This window comes from Lissotriton vulgaris, chromosome 6 (assembly GCF_964263255.1).
Source record: "Lissotriton vulgaris chromosome 6, aLisVul1.2, whole genome shotgun sequence".
In the NCBI taxonomy this organism is placed as follows: Eukaryota; Metazoa; Chordata; class Amphibia; order Caudata; family Salamandridae; genus Lissotriton; species Lissotriton vulgaris.
In genome coordinates, this window is record NC_141694.1 from 828317874 (window position 1) to 828334385 (window position 16512).

Consider the following 16512-nt stretch of genomic DNA (forward strand, 5'->3'; position numbering starts at 1 on the left):
GGTGACTTATATGCAATACAAGGGGAGTTTATGGCTTGGCTAGGGGTTTATATTGCCAAGTTGAATTGGCAGTTTAAAACTGCATTCAGGTTCCAGTGGCAGACTTGGGACATGTTTTAATGGGCTACTTAAGCAGGTGGCACAATATGTGTTGCAGGCTCACTAGTAGCATTTCATTTATCAGCCATGGGTATACCACTCTACAAGGGACTCATAAGTAAATTAAATGTGCCAATCGGGTGTAAACTTATTTAGCCATGTTTAGGAGAGTGAGCACAAGCTCTTTACTAGATTTACAAAGACTTGTAAACCTGGGAATGGGTCAAAAGGCTATGCCTTCCCGAATGAGGCATAACGAGGAGAAATATCTTAATTTATCCTCCTTATTTCCTCTTTCCACATGGGCTGCATTCTGCAGCACACAAAAATAGGGGACATTTCTCTAGGGATTCTGTTTGTGCAGGAAGGTTCACCCTCCCGTAAAAAAACTATCCTGACCACAAAGCAGAAACCCATGTGACATGATGCTAGGGTGCCTGCGTTGGCTCTAATAAGCAAAAAGTGAGCCGGCGTAAGGAAAGAGCAGAAATGCTAATCTTTGCAAATGTGGAGCATTTCTGCTGTCTCCATTTCAACTTTGCTTGCTGCCCTGGGTCGTGTGAAAGTTTAGTAAATGTCCCTCTGTGTCTCTCCAACTCAAAGCATTTTTTGGGACTTGCAAAAAATAAGATAAATAATTGCCTCCAGTTTGATATTAAACAAAGGAAACCGTTTGGATACAATTTTTAAACTCCTAGCCTTGACCAGAAGCACAGTCGCACAAGTGTTAGGTGACTACAAGTTCAGGAGAACAAGTCAAATAATATATTTATTTATCACAAATAACTGGGAGTATAGCTTGGGAGGTTAAACACTGGCTCCTGACATTTGTCTGATCTGGAGTATATAATTTCGAATCCGAGCAAGGCCCATGCAGCCTTTCATTCTTCCAAGAGAAATACATTGAGTACCATTAAACTGGGACAAATTAATAATTTACATCGCTCAGAAACATTACTGTCATAAGCCATATAAAAGACAGACCATAAATGACAGGTGTATTGTTGCAGGGTGGTTGGGTGAGAAAGAGGGGTATCATGGCTTAGTGAGTGTAAAGTCTGGTCCAGCCCTTCTTCCCAGCAGTGGGTGCCTACCATTGGCCTATCTTCAACATATTTCAGCTGCATTGATGTATGCCTGGTGAGGTCTGTGCTCTCGAAAGGCTTTGTGGAACAGTCAGCACTGCCAACAGCACCAAATGTGTATGAGGTAGGGCAGCAAGGTAAGAAAAGTAAAAAAAGTAAGAAAACTCTTGAGGTCAGCTGGCCAAAACCTATTTGTTAGCTGCCCAGAAAGATATAAAAGATACAAGACTAGATCGCTTCACACCAAAAGCTTACTACTCTTGAATACCATTCCTGCACGTCTGAGATTTGAAAGTGATTTTCTCAAAATATGCCTAGAACTTAACACGCCAAGCATCCTAAAAAGATTAGGTTCTCCAGTTCTATAGGGGTCTGCCAATCCCAGCCATTCTATCATTTTCTGCATTATAAAGAATAGAGGTCTGGGTGTATGAATATTTGTGTTATCAGGAGCTAAGCTCTATAAAAGTGTATATGTTTCGGGTATTTTTAGCAGCATCTCCCAGTGATTTTGTATTTTATCAAGAGCAGGATATGAGTAAGTTGAGAGGTCACAAACAACAGAGCTATCATCGACTCTGGCGCTACAAATTCAGAGCTTTACTTCACTTTGTATTACCAAGCAGACGCCTGGCTGATTTTGGATCTTATCATGTTTCCAGGTTCTCACTAAATATGGGTATAATTGCATAATGCTCAAAATGACTTTGTTTTAAAACAACACTCTGAGGTGAGTTGTTTACATTATTAGCAGCAGATCTACAAGTTTATCTGGTATTATTTCTAATATGGGTTAATTGTCTTTTAAATGAGTGAATGACCTCATTCACTTTCTGGCCAATTGTTTTTAAATATACGATCATTCTGTACAGTGCAATTGTAGTGTAGTTCCTATATTCCCAATAGGCTCTGCGCATTGGAATAATATATACTATAGTTTAAACGTAGGACTGAGGTCAACTAGGTCTCTATCGAATATATTAGACTTAATTGTGAGTGCCAGCTAGCTCATAAGTCAGGGGCCTGAGTAGAAGTGGCCTCACTTGTTTCACCAGTGTAAACTAACGGGTGCATTTTTTACCTACCCCCTCCCCCAAAGTTTTTTAATGAGATTACACCAAAGTAGTGATTTGAGGAGTGATTATGCTAATGTGGGCCTATTTTTTTTTTGCGTGCCCGGGCCGATTTTCAATCCCAATCCAACCCTGATTAAAGCCCCTGTACCGCCTCTTCCTAGATCCACTTCCTGGTGAGGGGCATGATGGGAGAGATGGTAACTGGACTAACTGGACTAAACAGGCTTCTCAGTAGCTGCTCATAAGAAAATACGAATCCTGCTGTTGCCATCTCCTTTTTTGTTTTCTCTAGGGCCAGGCTATCCTGTATCCTGTTTTCGCTCTGATTGGGCAGGCGCTGATATTGTGGCAGTGTTTGGGACCATGAGATTCATATGGGGTGGGGCATAAAAACACAATAATGGGGAGTAGAGGAGTGTATGATTAGGGAGAATTTGGGCTCAGAGCATGACTGTTGTGATGGAGAATAAAAGGGTTTATTTGTGGTCTTCTGCCATTCCTCAATTGTTTTAATGGCAATGCAGTACACTTACATGCCATGGTTCGATCACTCACAATGAAAGTAAAAGCTTTGATGCATAATGATTGAAAAATATGTGTCATTTCCAAATCTAGAGGTCATGAATGTGCGCGCCATACTCAGCACAAGTGACTTGTCTTTGTTACTTAAACGCCTTTCTGCTGCTCAATAAACAAAGATATGATCATGAAAATAAACATGAAAGGCTCCTATTAGGTCTGAAGTGGCAGTAGGTGCCTAAATGTTTTTAGGTCTGGCTGAACAGTGAAGCTATCTTCTTGACTTAATGTTACAAATTCTGAAAAATGTGAATCCTCCGGGTGCCCAGGGCTTAGACGGTATCCATCTTAATGTTAGGTCTTTGCCAGAACATGCTACGCTGCTCTGGGATTTGCTCCCGTATTTAGGCTTTCTTACAGAAACCTGGCTGACACCCACCTCTTCTTCCACCATTACATTGACCCTCCCTCATAATCACTCTAGGTTTAGACAAGACAGGCCCCTAAGGACGGGGGGAGGTATTGCCATTATTTTTAAAGACACAATAAAGCTGTCATTGAGTCCACCAATGTAACTTGGGCAGTAATGTGTTTATTTAAACTGCAACTGTCACCCACAGTGCATTGGAGAGGTGCATTAGTACACCGTTCGCGTTGAAAAAGAACTTCACCCAACTCCTTTTTTTTTTTATTCAATCATCGTCAATTCATTACTTAATCTTTTCAATTGTACACAGTTTGAAAGCAAAATCTATATACATTCCTCTTAAATTTATCACTTTGTACTTAATGTATATCCTTATATATTTACAAATAAAGACAAATAGCTTCTTCTATTCTTATGGTATACAAGAAGTTTCAGAATCTTAGCATTAATATAAATATCCGTTCTTATTAATTTAATCTTAATACCACCCTATCCCCATGTTTTCCTTCCATCGCTCTCTATTGGAGTACCCTCCTAGCTTTTAATCAAGAAGATAAAAATGAAAAAAAAAAAAAATAGAGGAAGGCACTCCGAATCATTCCCAGCTAGTTACTCTCCAGTCCCTGTTTCCATTCTATGACTGGCGCCCAGATACGTTTCCCTAACTGCTTTGCTTTTTTTCCTTTTTTCTCAAATAGTGCCTTCTCTAGATTATATATAGCAAGAAGTCGTGATAGCCATTGTTGAAACGTTGGGGGGTTTGGGTCCTTCCATAAAGATGCTATACAGATCCTGCTTATAGCCATCAACAGGAATAGAAATTCCTGATGAGCTACCTGGCTTCCTTCTCTTACTCCCAACACCATTAATTCACTAGTTAGGTTTACATGGATCCCAAATGCTCTTGCCATAAACTGTTTTATTGATTTTTTAAAGGGATCTAGGATAGTACATGAGGCAAACATATGGATCGTATCCGCCTCCATACTTTGGCAGCGTGGGCAGCTTATACCACTTGTACCCCCCCCAACGAGCTATTTTTTTTGGTGTATAATATAGTTTGAAAACAGTTTTATAATGTTGGGCCTGGAGGTTCGCCACATTTAGTACTGTGCTCGATAATTTAAGCGAGGTTACAAACTCATTACCGGCTATATTTAATTTTGTTCTCCATTTTTCAGAGGTTTTCTCCAGATCGTCCCCCTTATTCTGGCTCAGTTCCTCATATATATGTGTAATTGAACATCCTTCCTGCTTTTGTAGTTGCTCCATAACTGCTTCTCACTCAAATATCTTATTACCTCCTTGCTTCTTTAGCAGAGCAAACCTAATCTGCAGATACTTAAAAAAATGTCTGCGCTCTATAGTAAATACATTTTGTGCTCTATCAAAAGTCATTATGCCTGTATTATCAGTGAGATCCCTGATCGTTTTAACACCTAGCTCGTCCCATCGTCTCATTATACTGTCATGGAATACCTCTGGCAATGAGGGGTTTATGAATAAAGGAGTGTAGTGGTTCATTCTCCCGAGTCCTAGCTTTTTCTGGATTGAGGTCCAGACCGATATTGCTGTTCCGAGTGTCTTATATTTTATTTTCTTGTGATAACATGCCTCACTGAACGTTAGGAGCCAATTCCTGGCCTCAGTTATTAGAAGTTCATAGATATCTGGCACACCATTGCCTCCCCACCATTTATCCATAGTAGTACCTCCTAATAATCCCCTCGTGTATTGGAGGACCGACGCCCAATAGTATGCCCTAAAATCCGGGACTGCCCAGCCCCCTCTGTCCCTAGGAAGAGACATAAATTTGATAGCCCTTCGCGTTCTCCCTTGTGCCCAGATAAAACGGTTAACAACTCCTTCTATTTCTTTAAACCAATTGCTGCTAAATTTTAATGGGATGGTCCTGAATAAATACAAGTTTTTGGGGAGAAATAGCATTTTTATTATGTTACAACGGCCTACTATCGTCAGGTGCAGATTACTCATTCTATCGAGATCGTTTTTAGATTTTTTAATTACAGGGGCCAAATTTATTTCCACTAAATTAGTTAAGTCTGATGTTATTGTTATTCCGAGATAAGTAGCTGATTCTGTTACTCTTTGATCTGCTAATGTGATTTTATTATTAGCCACAATTTGTGTCTTGCCTTGATTTAATTTGTAACCAGATAATGCCCCATAGATTTCTGCTTCTTGTTCTATTTCGGCTAGTGCCGAGACAGGTTCAGCCGATGTGATTGCTAAGTTGTCCACATAGCCTAAGATTTATTTCATGCCCATTCAATGTTATTGGCAGGACGTTTCTATTTGACTCTATTCTCCTAATAAAGGGGTCAATATGAAAGGCGAATAAGAGCGGGGAACAGGGACACCCTTGCCGGGTTCCCCATTGAATACTAATTACTTCACTCATCTCGCCCATAGCTTGAAGTCTGATCTTGGGGCTTATGTGTAGTGCCTGTAGAGCTTTTATACAGCTTCTTCTGACATTTACTTTATCTAAAGCAGACCAAAGGAAGCCCCTCGAGACCCTATCAAACGCTTTCTCAGCGTCAAGCAGTATAAGGGCCATAGGTCTCGTGAGGCTGTTGTACCATCAAATAAAACACACACTCTTCTAATGTGGTCCGCAGTTCCCCTGCCTGGAATAAAGCTGTGTTATCTAGGAGAGATTACCTTCCCTATAACTGAACTTAAGCGGTTAGCTAGAATTTTAGAATAAATTTTAGTATCGCTGTTCATGAGGCTAATTGGTCTATATGATCCCGGATCTGTTGTGGGCTTGTTCTTTTTTAGGAGCACCACCATTGTAGCTTCTCCCCAAGATTGTGGGGGTTTTTCTCCACTCTGAGTTTGGGTCATAAGTCTACAAATATCTTCTTTTAAGGCTGGAAAAAACTTGCTCTAAAACTCAAGGGGAATAAGGTCGGCCCAACCGCCTTCCCAACCGATAGATCATTAATTGCCCTCAAAAATTTCCTCTGAGGAAAAACAAGCCTCCATAGCTGCGGTGTCCTCATCAGAGAACCTCTCAATTAGTACAGACTTGAGGTAGTGATCTATTTCGTCACTATCTGCATCCCCGTCTGAGTCATATAGGTTTTGATAAAATTCCTGGAACACCATACAGATCTCTTTAGGGGTGGTGGTGGTTACCCCCATGCCTGAAACCAACTTTGATATATCCCCTCTAGTTGTTGCCTGTCAGGTTTTGGCTGCTAAAATACGCCCTACTTGTTCACTATATTCATATTGATCCTGCTTCCAGGCCAAGAATTTTCCAGCAGCTCTTATAGCGATCAATTCCCCTGCTATAGCTTTAGCTAGGGCCAGTTTCTGAGCTGTCTCTTCTATACTATGGTTAGCGCCGATCGCTCTGGACAATTCTTCCTCTGATATGGCGATTAGCCTTATCTTCACATCCATCTCAGCCTTTTCCGCCTTATTCCGTCTTATAGAATAGCTCATGGTCTCCCCCAATCCCCACCTTTAAGGCATCCCAAACTATCCCAGCCTGTGCAGTACCTCTGTTTATCTCAAGGAAATCCTTTAGCCAACCTTCCATAAGTGTGACATAGTTAGTGTCTTGTAGCAAAGCTCACTCGAACGACCAGCTGGTTGATTGGATCTGAGATTTTAGGATTAAGATCTCTAAGACTAAGGGATTGTGATCAGAGATTATATGTGGTAACTTGCTTATTTTAGAGATAGAAAGAAAAGTAGGAGAGAGCAAAAAATAGTCCAAGCGTGCTAATACCTTATGTGGTGCATGTGCTGCCATCCCTACCTACATTTTGTTGTTCCCATATATCTATAAGCCCATTATCATTCATAATTTGGATTAGCGAATTATGATTTTTCTTCTTTCGACCTACGAATTTATTAGAGTCTTCTTTCCATAAGCCATTTAATCTATTGATATTAAAGTCTCCACACATTATTATTGGAAGAGGCCAATTGGCCAATTGTGTATTAATTTGATTAAATATAGTCGGATCATCTACTGTAGGTGTGTATATCGAGCATAGGGTAAAGTTCAAGCCTGGTGTTTGGCACTCTACCATAGCCCAAAGGCCATAGGAATCTGTGAGGCACCTTTTAGCTATTATAGCCTTAGCTAGCGCTAGTATTGCCACCCCCGTGTCCTAGTGCCTTGTGTAGTATATGTTATGAGTTGAAAACCCATCTGTTTCAGTAAAAATGTACGTGATGCCTTGACATGAGTTTCCTGAAAGCATATGACATCAGCACGGAGAGTTTTGAGATATTCTTTCACATTCCTACGTTTGCTTGCATCATTAAGTCCACATACATTAATTGTAACTATCCGCATTCCATTTTGATTTCTCTTTCTGCTTTCCTGTGTATCTTAATCTGATTTTCTTTACTAGATGATGATGAATTTTTCCACCTTATCTCCCTGACCCATACCTCCCCCTTTCCTTTCTCTCCTCCCCCTCCCCCACCCACCACCCAGCAATATGAAGCAAGCAGACGTGAGGTCTCTATGATGGAGTCTGAAAGTCGGCTTCCCTTTGCCACCTCTTTGTCTAAATGTAACCTAAATAATTGTGCTGAATATCCCTTACCGCCTGAAGCCCCACAATCAACCTCACGCTTGTGTTGTATTCTAGTTTGCCCAGGTATCACCCCCCTTTCTCTTTACGCCCTTTTCCCACCACTCCCCTCCCTTTTATATACATTCTCTCACAATCTTGTACTGATAGCTATAGGAGAGAGAGGCAGTCAAACCACGCCTGCCACTTTAACATTAGGGAGTTGATTTCGCGTTTCCTAGCTTCAACATGTCCATGTAAGCCTTAGCTTGGATTTCAGATGAAAAAACCCTAGTATTGTTATTGTGGATTATCTTCAACCTTGCTGGATTCATTAAGTAGGCTTGCAGGCCCATCGATCGACACGACTCCACCAGTTCTCTCAACTGCCACCGTCTCTCGACTGTGATATGGCAATAATCAGGGGTAGTAAAAAATGACTGATCCTCGAAAGACCGTTTAGCATTTGGGCGAGCTTTGGAAAACACTTCTTCTCTCAGCAAAAAGTTCCCAAAGTATATTAAAATCGCTCTGGGTCTTGATGCCACCCTTTTCTTCAGGGTTAGCGGGAAGGGGTGGACCCTTTGAATTTCTGTTTCCCAATCCCATTGATTTAGTCCGGGAAAAGCCCCCTTCATTAGTTTCAGGACGTAAGTCCGAATATCATCGCCTTCTATCCCTTCTTCGATCCCTAGAATCCTGAGATTATTTCGTCTCTGACGATTTTCCAGGTCTTCTAGTTTCCATTGAACGTCTGAAAATTGCTTATCATAGGTGCTTAGCTTAGCTGAATACTTCGCCTGGCAATCTTCAAGGAGGCTTGTACCGTCTTCCAATTGGGCCAGTCTGTACATATTTTAGCTACTTTCCTTACTGCCCCTTGCAAGTTCTTAGTTTCCAGCCTGTTCTTTTTGCCATCTATTCTTGTCTCTTCCTGAAACTGTTTGATAGACTTGAGTATCGTCCGAAGAGAGGGGGAATGCTCGTCCGCCCCTGCCATCACTCGCCCTGTAAGTTCTGAATACGTACTCCTGGTAGCTGAATAATCCCATTTTAGCGTTGGGTCCAGATCATCTCTGCTAGCCCGGCGATGTTCAGCTCTAGCTTTCTCCAAGGAGTGACAATCCCTCTGTTTCCTTGACAGTTTCTTTTTTCTTACTACTGTATCCTTCGGCAGATGTCCCGTACCAGCCTCAGAGCTGGATATTGAGATAGAGAGCAGTGCCTCACAACTATCTTCAGCCTCAGAGGGTGTAGCCTCAGATCCATCAGTGACTGAATAAAATGTGTCCCCCAGGTCCTGTGTATCGTCGGGGCCGCTGCTAGCCGTAATGTCTTGCACTAGTGTGTTCGTGGTCAGTTGCTCTCTGTCTTTTGGATCGGCAGATATCGCAGATACCTCAGTATTTTTATTCAGCTCCTCACTTTCTCCTCTGAAAAGTTCTTGTGAGAGACGTGGTTTCTGGACGGGTCCATGAGACTGGCTGACATCAGTGCTTTCACCAACTTTGTCTCAGTCCAAACTTCCTTTGTTGTCTTTCATAACCTCCCCCAACTGTGTACCAGGGTTTATAATACTTTGCATTCCTCCATTAAGGACTGATTGGGCCGTTTGCAATGTCCCCTGCGTGCCCTTCTACCCATTCTTCCCTTTAACTAGAGCAGGAGCCGAGGCAACATTTTTAAATCGGGCCGGTGAGACCTTTTTAGAGGGGTCTGCCTGTGCAGCTGGAGAAAAGAAGCTGGTTATGCTCTTCCCACACCCAGCATTCGCTTCCCTGGTTTGGGCCCTCTCCCCCTTGTATTGCTGCTACAATTGCCAGTCTCATTCTTTTTCTGTACATCAACGCTCTCACCTGTGGTCCTTTGCCACATCCTTCCCGACAGGTTTTCCAAGATCCTTGGGGTCCTTAGATTGTGTAGCCCCCAAACATTTCAGGGGGGCTGCACCCTGTTCTGGCACATCTCCAGTTTTCCCCCGCCCTCCGCGTGTAACTTTCGGTGGCATGCTCACAGTTCTTGCTGTTTCCGTTGACTTAGCCACCTCGGCGTGGTTTGCCACTGTCATCAGGATCCAGGAAGGCAGCCTGCTCGCAGGGCTCTGGGCACCGCTCTGGGCTCCGCTGCTCTGACTGCCTCCATCTCCACCACTGCTGACTCCGCTAGCTTCGCAGACTCTGCAGCCCCTCCCTCTGTGTTCGCGAGTACAGCTCCGTAGCTTCACCAACGCCGCCCATACCCCTATCAGCAAAAGCTCCTCAGCAGCTTCGAGTAAATCTCCGTAATGTTGCTCGGTCATCGGGGGTAAATTTTTCGGTCTGTCGTGGTATCTTTTCAAATCATGTCAGCATTTCAGCACAACAATAGAATTTTCAGCCGGCAAAGGGAACAATCGTTACTGCCGCCGTCAGTCAGACGCCATCTTGCTTCCCTTGTGAATCACTTTCAACTTTACTCAACTCCTAATTGAATACATTGCGCTGCATGTCCTGGCGGCAAAACAATTTATCCTAATAGGGGATTTCAATTATCATGCGGAAGACCTCTGCAATGAGGAGGGGAGCCAACCCATCACCGATTTGGCCACTCTCGGCCTTCTTCAAAGATTGAGCGGGCCTACCCATGCTGCAGGACACATTTTAGATTTGTTTTTTATGAATGTGATGCCTCTGTTATGTGAACAGCCTCAACCTCTACTCTGGACTGATCATTCTTTGATCAGTTTTAAGATTCCCATCATTACAGAAACCCAGGTTGCACCCAGAGTAGACAAACTCTAATATTAACCCTGGCGTAAAATTACACCGGAGTACGTTGCAAAAGTTTTCAATCATTCTCCCTCAGCAGGCACCCTAGATGTTGATCTAGCACTTTCAGATTATCATACTGAGCTACACAGGGCTTTGACAACCTCAACCCGTTCCAAAGAAACCTCAACTCTGCATGAGTCGCTTTTGCCCCATGGTATACAGCGGCTCTTAGAACTGAGAAATCATGTTTTAAAAAGTTAGAAATACAGTGGCCTTGTTCAAAAATACCCACGATAGTGAGCTGTATAGAACGGCTCTCACTTGTTACCATTGCAATATAAAGACAGAGCGAAAAGTTTACATCTCAGAGTAAATCGCGCAGTCAAAAAACTCTTCCAAAAAATGATTTAAAGTCTTAAATGAGTTTGTGAACCCTCAAGCATGCTCTACAGCCATACCAACATGTCTGTTGCTCTGCGATTCATTGGCCAATCATTTCGAGGAAAAAATAAACATAATCTATAAGAGTTTTCCCAGCCACCTGGTTGGGACTGGATGCTTTGTTTCCCTGCTCCAGGCACTCCCAGCTTGGGAAAGTTCAACTAATTCTCCTTGGACGAAATTCAGAAGGTGCTTGCCACTGCTAAATCTGACTCGCCACTGAATATCTGTCCCCTGAATATTACAGCTGCCCTCGTCCAGCTGTTGGCTCCTGCTATACATTTTATATTCAATCTTTTGGTCAATTCTGGGAGAATTCCGGCTTACTGGAAGGAGGCCCAGGTTAGGCCAATTCTAACGAAACCTAATCTGTCACCATTAAACCTCTCTAATTATCATCAATCTCATTGCTCCCTTTATTGAGTACACTCTTGAAGGGACTAATCAACTCCCAACTCTCAGAGTTCCTTGAGTCCATAATATCTTAGACTGCTCACAATCTGGTTTCAGCCCATTTCACAGTATCGAGACTGCTTTGGTTGCGGTGACCAACCAGATCCGAGGCTCATTAGATGCTAATATTCCAGCTATGTTAATACTACTCGATTTGTCAGCAGCTTTTGATAGGGTGTCTCATCACAAACTATTACATAGGTTACAGGAGGTTGGCATCCATGGGATAGCCCTAAACTGGCTAGGCGATTTCGTCAACAATAGAACTCAAACCATCATCCTTGGCTCTTTTAAATCATGCACGTACCATTAGAAAAAGGGGTTCCCCAGGGCTCCTGTCTCAGCCCGCTGCTCTTTAACATATATATGGCCCCTCTTGCCAAGACTGTAAGAACTTTCGGGTCTGTGATTATTTTTTACGCTGACAAAATTCAGTTGGTAATCTCCTTCAAAAAGACCTTGCTGACACAAAAAAATGTTTTCGAGCAGGTTTGACAGCAATTGCCTCATGGATGACTGAAAGCTGTCTCCATCTAAACGTGGAAAAAACTGAGATTGCGTTGTTTGGTAAGGCGCAACAAATATCGTCTGCCGACTGGTGGCCTGCTGAACTTGGAACTGCTCCCACAGCCAAGTTGGTGGTTAAGAATCTGGGAGTACGTCTGGATCAATCCCTTTCAATGAAAGAACAGGTGATGTCTACCTTTGGCTCCTGCTTTCATACTATGTGCCTACTAAGAAGAGCTCTCCCCTTTATCCTTTTATCTGCTTGAAAAATGGTGGCCCAGGCACTGATAATCAGTCGCCTCAACTACTGTAATGGGTTTCTGACCTCCGCTGATGAAATGCTGCTATCTAAACTGCAAGTGGTGCAGAACATTGCGGCTTGCCACATTTGTAATCAGCCAGCCTTGCCCGCCTCGGCGCCCCTCCTTCAAACTCTTCACTGGCTGTCTTATACACAAAGCCTTAATTGGCCGTGGCTCCGTTTATCTAGCCTCCAAACTTAAACAGTATCCTCCGTCCAGACTGCTGAGATCTAGTGACAAAGCACTGTTAAGCATCCCACGTATCAAGAAGACCCGTGTAGGTGGCCCTGCTATATTGGAACAAGCTTCCACTCTATATCAGGACCTGTATGGACCCTTTTTGCTTCAGGAAACTACTGAAAACAGCTTTGTTCTGAGCTGCTAGGCTGCCTGGCTGCACCGAGATACCCCTCGGGTGATTTGTGTGTGTTATAATGGCTTTAACATTAACATTAACAGAAGAGTGGGCGTCGGCTTTGTCCATGCAAATATTGGCTGTCTGATGTAGCATTCTTCCTCCTGGGGGGGCTTGCATTGCAATGCATAAGGGACTATTCAACATCTCTAAGGTAGACTAAATCATCACCCGTTAAATCATTTATAATATATATGCATTTTCATTGCAGCAGCCTAATCCTTTATTCGTGGCTCGGGTGTTGTATACATGGCTCCCCATGTCTATTATAAGCAGACAATGACAAAGCCAATATGTCTGACTTAAATATGACAACACACACATAAAATACTTCTGTATACTTTTCCATATCAAAGCCAAACCTACTTACTTTGCCAATGTATGTTGTTCAGGTATTCAATTTCAATTGTCATCTGCTCCTTTGTGTCAAGGGGTCGACACTCTTACCCACGAAGTCACTTTAATTATCATACAGCGGGAGCGTCTGCAGTACACCCTGTGATGTTTGCTAATAATTATTTTATTCCTTCTCCGTGTATTGATGGATGACTAAGACTTAAAAAACTATGTAAAGATAAAAGTATTGCCACTAATAATATTAACCTTATTTGCCAGGTATGATAGCCATGGGTCATGTGAAGCATATTTAGGATTGTCAAGCCATAAGCATTTAAATCATTTTCTATAGACAGCTTCAAAGACTTTTACAAATTCCCTGGTACTGGGAATGAATGAGGTATTAACAAAATATCCAAGTATTGTAGAATGTTTATAGAAAGAGGGATGAGAGAAACGGATGTCAGCGGATTAACGAATTCAACGAATGCAGAGTATTAATATCCAGGCATATTTAAAAAGAAATATCAAAACAAGAGGGTGATGCTGACTAGCAAAAGGTTTAAAATAAAGACCTCTTTTGATTACAGCGTAGCAACAAAAGCTCAGGAGTACTTGCCCAAAACTGATATTGCATTGCAAGTTTGAACAAATGAGTGCTTTGGAGAATAAATGCACATCATCACCTGTGTTACCGTCTTTCTTTTGTGTGAAGAACCGGTTCTGCCTCATTTCGCCTCACTGGACCCCCCCCCCCTTCCTATAAGAAACATTGGGAAGGTGGGTTGTAGGGGTGGGGAAGGGAAGGGGATGTGACAACACAATGGGTGGAAAGAAGCCATGTGGGGAAGATACCACATGCAGGATTTGAATCAGAAAGGATTACAATATTGGAGCACCTACAGTAGGGATGTTATAGGTAGTATGCCAGCACAGTGGGTCAGAGATGATGAAGCGAGCGGACAGAGGCAATATAACAGAAGAAGAAGAATTGCTCCCTTTTACTTGAGAGCATTGTAGTATTTGGGGAAATGTAGTTTGGGAGCGTACCAAGTTTGAGGGGTCATGGATGGTCCCTAGCCAGCAGTGTCGTGACCATGGATTGGTCCGGCACGATCACGTAGACCTGAGAATGAATGAATGAATAAAATAGGCACTTGGAAAGTGCACTGTTACTCTAGCAGTGCATCCTGACTTGGCAAGGGTTGCCACGCTATTCTCCGCAGGGTCAGGCATACTCTAGTACTAATGTCTGCCATGTGTTTTGATCACTACCACACACACCCACCTGGTCACCCCACGCTTCTGTACTTATATACTGCATCAGGCCCACCTCTGCTCACCCAGCATGGCATCCACACCAGTGCTTGAGCTATTTTTTATCAGAGGGCCTCCACCTACACGAGCTGCCAAGTGGAAGGACTGTGTAGAGTGACTGAAGACATACTTTGCAGTGCTAGCTGTCTCAAAAGACAGAAAGAGACCGCTTCTTCTACACCTGGGAGGAGCAGATGTTCACAAAAAGCCACCAAAAATGACAGAGAAACACACACCAGGCATGAAAGGACACCATATCAGCACATTTTGAGCCATTTGCAAACCCAGACTATGAACAATTTCTACTCTGCCAAGCACGCAAAGACCTGGATGAGTCTGTGGATGTCTTTTACGCCTGCGTAAAAGAACTTGCCAGCTCCTTACCAGATGAGGACAAGGAGATTAGGGCATAATTTATTTAGGGCTGCATGTCACCAAAACTCAGACTGTCAGGGTTTAGGACAGCGCGCGCCTGCCTAAACTACAGTTCCCAGTAGCTCTAGGGAATGTAACTACAATTCCCATGATTCCCGGTGGTGCAGCAGGATATCACAGGGCGGAGCCAGGTGTTCGGGGCTCGTGATTCCTGTTTGCTAGCGGGAGCGGCTGCTCCCCTGTGTCTCGGTATTCCTGCATTGATTCTGTGGTCTACCTTCGCCGAGGAAGAGACTTCTGCCCGGTATTGTAATCGCGCTGGCTAGCGCGTTTGTTGTCTGTCTCAACAGACTTTTGGTTTGTTTCATCAGTTGAAGCTTTCCTTGTTCCTCGCAGCTGCGAGGAGCTGTTTGAACTCTATGTACACAATTCTGTGGCATGCACTCGGGGAAAGGCTTCTCTGAGGTGTGTTCGAAAGAAGGGATTTCTTTATTGGAATGCAAGTGACGGAGTGCAGGGGGGGATGAGGACCTCCGCACTACCGGCATGAAATTGTGACGTTTTGATTTCACAGTCAGTTTGGAATTCATTACCAAAGCGGATGGCAGTAGTGAAGGAACTACGCCATGCTGTGTTTGGTTTACATTTTTGCCTGGCCATTGTAAAGGAGACATTTGCGCTATTTTAGCAAAAGAGGATTTCTGTTCAATACATTGTTGGGAACTCTTTTGTCATCTCTAAACTCTGGCTTGCAGCATTTATTCTTTGTACTTTTATAAGCCTTGGATTGACCTATTCTTCAGAGCTTTCCCTTTACTGGCCATGGGGTATGTTATTAGTGAGAACTAATGATTTAGGCAGAAGGTTTACATTGCCACAGTGTTCTTACCCTTTTTCTTGTGTTAATGCAGGATAGAAGGAAGGCAGAAGAACAGCAGTATGGTGTATGCACATGTGTTTCTACAGGTGAATTTAAGTGGTTGTTGCCTAGTGAGAATTTACTGAGTGTAGGGTTAAGAATTGTATTAACCATTGACTTTTTGTCTTACAGCTTCTTTTTCCCTGCTGCCCCTTCCTTCTTCCCTTTATTCTTTTAGGTTTTTTCCCCTTTTGGGGTTTTTACCTCACCGTATCGTCTGAACACCCTGTGTATATACTTCAGGGTGTTCGGAGGGTCCGGAGTTGGAGCATTGTTGCTGCATACGGATCCTGCGGAGTGCAATCCTGACACAGACAGCAGATCCTCATGTCACAAACATGCCAATGCAGGACATCCTCGCTCTATGGCACTCAAAACATCTGTTGAAGGGCAGAGCGCCCCATGTGGAAGCTACTTTACAAAGGCAAATCAAAACAGAGCCTGTCAACATGGTATGCAAAGAACCCGTGAAAGGCAAACAAGAACTAGCCAAACCCAAAACAGCCAGATGATGGTGAGGGCCCTATACGCACACAGATGAATGTCCTGCAGAAGAAGAGTTTGGCCTGTTGAAAGCCAAACCATTTTACAAAGGTCTGCCACTTTACTGCTAAACAAGTCAAACCTAAATGGAGGAACGTGTCATGCCTGAATCCCATGAGGTGATTGACATGAATGATGACTAAAGCAGGGAATCCATCCACATCATCCAAGCAGTAGAACTAAAGGGCACACCTACCCACAAAACCCGAAGTGTCAGATCGAGGTACAAGCTCAAAGCATCACCTCCCTCATTGACTAATCTCATGGCCATCGAATTGTACAGGACACTACTCACACCACCCACCCTACACCCCACTAAAGTCAAGGTATAGCATTTGGCACTCACATCTTCCTACAACTAGCAGGTACCTTTCACACAGAGA